The following is a 6,093-nucleotide window of genomic DNA, read 5'->3' as shown; positions in this document are numbered from 1 at the left end:
TTTTTTTTACCCCATGGTCATAAATGCATGACATGTATGACAGTATTGGAAGGGGCTGTGAATACAAACTTGCCAGCAGTTGACAGACATGTATGGTGTTATTTTTGTGCCACTATTCTGAGCGCACGTGAAAAAAATTTGCAGGTGCAAGTGTTGCATTTTGAGGAGAAATTTATTTTGAGCAAAGAAAAGCTAAATTTGAGTGAACAAAATTCATTGCTGTGTGCAAAAAATGTATTTCAGTGTTTGCTATTATCCATACACACACACAATAGCAGCGCCTCTCGCTCAGTTTTTGCAATTGCGCTTGCTTACAATGTGTTGCTTGCACTCTCAACATTTCTGCCTGTGCGCGTTCAACTCTTTCTGTACACCGTTATATTTGTGCCACAAAACCAGCCAATCACAGATGTGGATGCAAAAAAATCTGATTGGCTGTTTTGGTCTCCAATCAGCTCAAAATGACGAAATGCAATATTCCAGAATCCATTTCGTCCAAAACTCAAACGAAGCAGTGGCGGAGGAACACAGAGTGGCGGAGTTTGAAATATTACTCTTTCTGGGTCACAAAATAAACTTTTAAGATATTTTCATGCGAGAATGGTGCTGTGTAAACTTCAAATATCTGCTCGATTTATCAAGACATCACATATTTGCATAAGTGCTCTAATGTTTTGAGAGCAAGCGCAAATACAAAAACTGAGAGAGAGAGGCTGCTATTGTGTGTGTGTATGGATAATAGCAAACACTGAAATACATTTTTTGCAAGCAGCAATGAATTTTGTTCACTTAAATTTAGCTTTTCTTCGTTCAAAATAAATTTCTCCTCAAAATGCAACACTTGCACCTGCAAATGTTTTTTACGTGCGCTCAGAATAGTGGCATAAAAATAACGCCATACACATGTTTATCATAGGAAATGTACTGTACATTATAACATACAAATGTAATGACTCCCTGCTTTTACAAATATTTTTTTTATGATGGCTTTGATGGCTATGATGCTAATCCTAACTGGTCTACTTTCTTTTTTTTTTGTGTGTCCCATTTGGATCTTTAGCCATCAGAATTGTTGTCTTAAGGCCAAGAAAGATGCCAAGCGGATTTATTTTACCAAGTGGATCATCATGGCCTCGCCATATTGGTCCATTTGATTGACCTTTATTATAATTATGAATTTATTTTATTTTTGGTTGCTACAAACGGGACAGACATGACTGGGGGATAGAACAGGGAGAAAGAATGAAAGAAAGAGAGGGAGAGAAAGAAAACCAGAGGGGAGAAGAGACGGTGAGAAAGGGGGGAAGAAAGAAAGAAAAACAAACAAAACACCTGGATTACCTGTATGGAGAAAAAAAAAAACAGAAGAGAAAGCAAACAAAAAAAGAGCAACATAATAAAAACAGCGCCATCACAATAAATTAGCTAGCAGTAGATAACAGAAGATACTAAATATTAAACGCTATTGTGCAGCACACAAGATAGACAGCGCACAATGTGCTTTGAGGCAGCAGCCAAGAAAGGTGTAGTCCGCGTCTGTGAACACCCGTGTGTACACCTGTGTGGATCAGCATGCATGTATTCCAAAGGTTTCTCCATGTAACGATCTGCTAGGGAGTGTGGGGAGCCACAGCCCCGTCCACCAGGGTATGAAGCAGGTATGGAGGAGATCCAGGCCCCATATATACAGAGGCCCCAGAGTACAAGGACCCGAGGAGGACCACCAAAAGGGGGGAAACCGTGCCACCCTCCTGGGAAGAGCTGAGTAGAGCCCCAAACGAGAGGTCACCCAGCAGCTACGGAGCAGAGGCCAGAGGGGGTTGCAGTGGCGTGCCCACGGGCTCTGTCGGCAACCAGCTGTGCCAGAGAGGACCGAGCTTCAGGCCCAGAGGCCAGAGGCCTGAGGGCATCCCATCCCCCGGAAGGGGCCCAGGCGGGCCACAGGTGCCAGGCCCCGCCAATCGGCCTCCAGGAGTGAGCCGGTACATAAATGAGCGACCAGCCCAAGACGACAAGGACCACCAACACACCAGTGTCTGAGGGCATCAGCCACCGGCAGGGGGTGTGGTGAGGGGAGATAGGCCTCCGTACTTTGGAGGGCCTGAGATGTACCCAGAGAGGTTGAGTCTAAGACCCAACCTGACATATAGACACAGACGAACAGGCGCACGCGGACACAAACATGCATTCCCACCCCCATATGCACAACCAAATACTCGGCACTCACCCAACGTGTAGACAGACACAAATAGACACTGCACAGACAGTCGCACTCCCCAAACATACTCTATATCCCAGGTCCAGGTACCCCCGCCCCCAGAGGGGCAAGCCGCACCTAAACCCAGGAGATGTAACCCTTCTCTCTGGGATGGAGGCAAGCGGACCACCTCCTTATCTGCAGTAGCAGGGAGGCCCCGCATCCCAGACCCCAATCTGATGGCCAGCACCTCCTCCCAGCCCCCCAGCCCTGACGGCTAACAGAACCGGGGTGAGTGAAGACCCCAAACCTCCCTACGCCCGCTCATATGTAGTGTTGCTGTGTGCTGTTCTAAAGTGCATTTAAAACACAGGAGAGCATGGTACTTGCTTCCTCTCAGAGAGCAGCACGGCTCCTCCCGAAAACCCTTAGTGTCTATATGCATTTAAAATTGAGGGTAGGGCACCAGTGCCAGAAGTGGGTTGGAATACACCGACCATCCTCTGGATGCTGTAAAACATGCCCACCCCCAAGGCCCTATATGTATGTGTTATGTGAGAGTGTGAGTAATGTGGATGTCTAGGTTGCAGAATAAAATTGAGGCACAGGCGGCCAGAAGGGGACAACGGCCAGAAAGTAACTGGTCTACTTTCATTCTGACGTCTCAGGATATTCTGTTAAAATCTATTAAAACAGATGTGAAACTTTTTTTTGCCACGTTTTACTGTTTTTATATTCTATTTCATTTTTATTCTATTTTATTTTTGTGTGTTATACTGTGTGAGAAGATGCTGTGGGTCTACATAGAGTGTCTCCACAGCATGGTCTCTGCCTGAATGACATGGACAGATCGATGACCTATAATAATAGATCAAGACACATATGAAAAACAGATGGTGCATTCACCAGTGTGGATATAATTTATGGTTATACTGGTCAGTTGCTGTGCATTTCTATAGCTAACACCTGGATTCATAGACAGTAAAGATTTCTAAAAGCCTCTTAATTATTCATGTTAGACTCTCCAGCCTTTTTTATTTCACAGTGTGGCAGAAATCTCAGTTCTTCAATAGTTTGTTTGGAGAAAGTTTTTATGAATGAACCTTAAAAATCATAGTAATGAAGGTGTAGTTTTTACAGTGATATTGTGGTGTCATACCTTTAATTAGAGCGGGGCGTTTATGATGTATTTATGATTATATTGTGTTTTTGTTACCTCTCTCGTGAAGCACTTTGTGACATCTGTCTGTGAAAAGTGCTATAAAAATAAAGTTTTACTTACTTACTTAGTGGGTTATTCAAATCTATTAATTCAAAGAACCCTAACGGTACCTGTAATTTTTGGGTTGGGAAGAGTTAATATTTTTCTCCTTTTTACAGTTAACCAAGTTTTCAGAATGACTTAAGCCAAAAACATCATTTGTGTTCATGTTATTGTGCTTGTATAAACCAGTGACTTTTCTACATTCTACAGATTCTCACTGAAGGTACTGATGGCGTGTGCTTACATCATTAAATGCTTTGTTTTGTTAGTCTGTAGTAAAGGCTTTGATCAGCTTGCTTCCTTTTAATCAGCCTTGAATAAACACATTTTTCTCACTGTGCATGTATTTCTTCAGCATCTTTTACCTGCAGTTAATGTAACAGGCTATCTTCATATCATGTATGCTACATCAATAAACTGAGATGCAGTGATGTGAATCTGAGTTCATGTGTTTATTTAGGTGCTTCGCGCAATTTCTCCTTTAGTCAGAGAGATCGCTGACTAAAGGAGAAACTCTGGGGATTATGATTTGGAGCATATGTCTACACATGTCTGTACATGAGGATGCTGATAGTTGTGCTTGCTACAGTCAATGCTGTCTTCTGTTTGGTTGCAGTTAAAATAAAACAAAATAGGATGATTGAAAACTGATAGTGACAGTTATGTTCATGACACAAATTTCTGTTAGGAAAGTCTACAAGTTGCACAGCACGGAGTCCTTGAATTTCCTAATTTCATGCTGTTGTGGAGTTTCACAGAAAAAGATTGGATATTAGAGGAATACAACCACTTGTACAAAGAAACTGAAAAGCTTTAAACTTTCTGAATGAATATAACCTGAAGCAACACGTCATCCCAACTATCCCCAAACGTGTCCATCCCTCACAAATAACAGGTGATTATGTGTAAAACATGTTGAATTAAATAATATTAGCAAATAGGGTTAAACCACTTACTTATTAAGAAATATGTCACTACCGTATACACTCCCTTCTCCTATCTTTTCCACAGGAGCTTAACTGACCCCATCCTCCTCATCTCTACTCCATCATCTGCTCTCCCCCTCCCTCCTAATATACTCTTGCAATATGTTCAGATCAGCATGATTTAAAGAGTGGATGTGTCTTTCTGCTGAAGGCCTAGCTGGTGAGTCGAGGGTTGGAGATTGTGTCAGCTTATTACAGCTGATTATCTGTAAGGGGATTAGAAGTACAGGATGGTGAGTTAACAGGCACTTCAAAATTGCTCTTCTCAGCTTCAATATTTGCTTTGTGTCAGAGCTCACCTTGCTCCGGGATAGCGGGAGATCAGCACGACAATGGACTAGCAGCAGGTGTTAGATTTCACTACCCAAGGTAAAGATTTTGCCATGTGTTGTATTGTGGGCATAGTATTGGCTGATTGGATAAGTGTATATGTGCTGCCTGACAGCTAGCATCCTTAGCTCGTCTCATCTTTGCACTTTCTTCTGATTTATAATAATGAAAAGAAAAAAAATGCCTTCAGTTCGTGCATGTTGTAGAAATGTATAGTCTTATGCTTTGGAAAGCATTCATGGACCTCGGCAGACAAAAGAAAGAACATTTGGATTAGTAGATGTTTACATCTGTCTTTGTTTGTGCAGTGTAAAAGCATCAGTTAGACCTAAGTTGGAGTTATTTCATCTAAGTCAACGCTAATGGGTGTGTCTATATGATTCTTAATCCTCTGGGAATCACACAGCTGGGATTCTGATGATGGTGGTTCTTAGTATTTGTGCCAGTTTTGATAAACTGACCTTCTTTCTTCCCCGCAGTGCTCTAATGCTGATCATGTCAAGTTGTGGTCTGCAGTCAGGAGTGCCTAAAATATCTCTGTAAGCTGCTTATGACACTCAGCGGGCAGCAGCCTCCTTCCTGCTCCATCCTGCAGCTTTCATTTAAAGAAAAGTCCACACTGAAGCCTGACCTCTGACCTCTGAACCTCTCGCACCTGTGTGGACTTCACAATTGAGCCACCATACCCCATCTGCCTGATGGTTCATGACAGCAAGATCCAAACACCTTAGTTTAGACTAGTTCTCAGAACTGTTTGTCCAAAGGGAAGTTTTTCTTATTTCGAAGAGATGAAATGAAGGCCTGATTCGAAACCAGTCAGAGTGCACACAACCAGCTTCTAAAAAGCCTGATTGCTCTGTGCCTTCGTCTTTACATATTCACGCTCACAATTGATTTACAAAACACTCCTTACATTGTGGTACATCTTATCTCCTGTTGTGTTTTTCTGTGTTTTATCAATCATTTAACAATCATAAATGATTGATATTCATGAAAAGTGCAACCTTAAATATTTCAGTCGGTGGGCCTTTAGAAGCTTCAGCTGTGAGCAAATGAAGTGAGAATGATGAATTTGGTGGCTTAAAATTATATTAATTTGTAAACAAGTTTCAGTTTTGAAACAAAAAGGCATATGCACAAACAATATGCTGTTATGTTGTTATGTAGAACATAAACTTTTTAGCTCAGACAGCCTGACAGTAGATTGTTATGCAGCACCTTGTGGTCAAAAGTGTTCATGCACACTGAGGGTGGCCACCTTTTGGCCATGTTAGCAGCTTCTTAGCCGTGAGTCACTCAGAAACCTGAGAACGGTC

The sequence above is a fragment of the Diplotaxodon limnothrissa genome, linkage group LG15, assembly GCF_057381915.1.
Source record: "Diplotaxodon limnothrissa isolate DT_005_m linkage group LG15, D_limnothrissa_male_GT1.1, whole genome shotgun sequence".
Classification (NCBI taxonomy): Eukaryota; Metazoa; Chordata; class Actinopteri; order Cichliformes; family Cichlidae; genus Diplotaxodon; species Diplotaxodon limnothrissa.
The sequence above is the reverse complement of the archived record's forward strand: the minus strand, read 5'-3'. Positions refer to the sequence as shown.